The sequence below is a fragment of the Lactuca serriola genome, chromosome 4, assembly GCF_051521515.1.
Source record: "Lactuca serriola cultivar US96UC23 chromosome 4, Lser_US96UC23_V15, whole genome shotgun sequence".
In the NCBI taxonomy this organism is placed as follows: Eukaryota; Viridiplantae; Streptophyta; class Magnoliopsida; order Asterales; family Asteraceae; genus Lactuca; species Lactuca serriola.
The window spans coordinates 387,184,371-387,186,484 of record NC_136411.1 but is presented as its reverse complement, the minus strand read 5'-3'; the positions used below and the strand labels follow the sequence as shown (position 1 = coordinate 387,186,484).

Sequence of the window (2,114 nt, the reverse complement as noted above, 5' to 3'; positions counted from 1 at the left end):
TGTCAGCCGGGATGAGAGGGCTTCTTGAAGCCGCCGGAGGGGCGGTTATGGGGGGCCTTTTGGAGAGAGCTTCATCCCCGAATGGAATCAACCAGAGATGGGTGTTTCTCTAGAAGTTCCGATGATACTTGTATTTTTTATTGGACGAAGACAAGAAGGTTTATCGAGGACCACAGAAGACGAGTGAGGCAAGGAGCGAGAAGATGCACCTGCACCTGGGTTGCAGGTCTCCGTCATGGCTGAAAAGGGGATCCATCACTAATTGAATATTTTATTTATTGCAAATGAATTAAAAAGGATATATTATATTAATATAGACCATAGTTACACTTTAAATATAGATAAGGGCATCATTGTCAATTTGCTTCTAAAATATGTGGATTAATAAAAACGAACCGTGGAACTATCAGCCCCCTTAAAGAATTAAGTTCATCTAAACTTGCAAAATTAGATAAAACCCTTTTCTTTGTTAATAATTAGGTTAATTTAGTAGTAGATAAATTAATTAGTCAAAACTGTTCCCTAAGATTGACACCCGACTTACCTGACTATTTTATAATTTGACTAGATACACTGCCTAGGTGCAATTTAGTTAGTTAAGTTAGTTAGGTTATAAATATTAAAATTAGGTGTAGCTTATTGCACGCATCAAGTTTTTGGCGCCATTGCCGAGGAACGGCTTATTTGATAGTTTATTTATTTGATTTAGATTAATCGATCCTTTTTGTAGGGTAAAACCTGCAAAAAGTTACTTTTCCAACTTAGTTTGTTTTTAAGTACTCGACTCACAACGTGAGTTCAGTATTTTCTCATTTTTCTTTTATGCTTGTTTTTCTGCAACAACACGAGGTGGTAGCCTTTACCACGTCGTGGTGGACAGTCAGTAGGCAATTTTTATTTAGTTTTTGTTCAGTTTTACGTTTTTATTTTGTTCATTTTGCAGGAGTTCATGACCAGAGGTTCCAACACACCTTTGGTACCACCACTTGAAGATCCAGAATCAGCCCTTCACAAAAAGAAGGATAAGAGCATGAAAGACGATCAAACACCAAAGAAGACACCCTTACAATAATTCAAGTCAGTGTTCTCAAAGAAGTCAGGGAAGAAAATGGAAGAGTCGAGTTCATCTTCAAAGAACAAGAGCAAGGTTGAAAACTTAGAGCAAATAACACTCCCAACCGAATCCGAGTACGAATCTGAGACCGAGTTTGGACTTTATACAAGTGAACCCGAGAACGAGCCAAGAAACGAGATGGCAAACATAGAAGAAATGTCAACGGGAGCTTACAAGAAGCGAATTTGAGATGATGTTGGTCCAGGTTTAGTACAAGCAGCGATACCTGCCACTGCCACATTCGAGCTGAAGGGACACATCCTTACCGCACTTAAGGATGTTCCATTTTATGGAAAAGATCATGAGGATGCATTTAAGCATCTAGATGAGGTCAACGACATTGCTGACTACTTCAATGTCCCGAATGTCAATAGAGATACCATCTTACTAAGGATGCTACCAGTCACTTTCAAGGGAGTTGCAAAAGACTGGTTGAAAGCACTTCCTCCTAGTACAATCACTACTTGGGTTCAAATGCATGAGCAATTTCTAGATCAGTTTTGCCCACCTTCCAAGATAGCTAAACTCAAGAAGGCAATAGCCAACTTTGAGCAACAACCGAGGGAGTCACTATATGAAGCTTGAGAGCGCTACAAAGGGTTGTTAAGGAATTGTCCTCAACATGATCTTAATGTTCAACAAGAGATGTCTATTTTCTATGATGGGGTCAATGTTATGACAAGGCAACTCCTTGATTCTCAAGGGCCACTGACAAAGAAAAATCCAAGGGAGGTCAAGGAGTTAGTTGAAGAATCCGCAAAACACTCTCGTGAGTACCATAACCCAAGACAAGAAGGAGCAAAAGGCAGTGGGGGTGCACATTTTGAAGAGATGGCTGCTATGATGGCAATGCTCAATACTATGGACTAGAGATTGACCCAAATGGACCAATCAATTCATGCAATAAGAGTTAGATGTGAGAGATGCAGTAGGCCACACTTGACTAAGGATTGCCATTTGGATGGATATGGGAACAAGAAGGCTCAAGTTTGCTACTCGA

General features: G+C 40.0%; 1 non-coding gene across 1 annotated transcript; it reads right to left on the bottom strand.

Annotated features, from left to right (window-relative positions):
- Window positions 1-1,636: 1,636 nt before the first annotated feature.
- On the bottom strand, window positions 1,637-1,743 carry LOC145103530 (small nucleolar RNA R71). The gene has a single exon (XR_013706616.1). It is a non-coding gene; the product is annotated as a small nucleolar RNA R71 (small nucleolar RNA).
- Window positions 1,744-2,114: the final 371 nt, after the last annotated feature.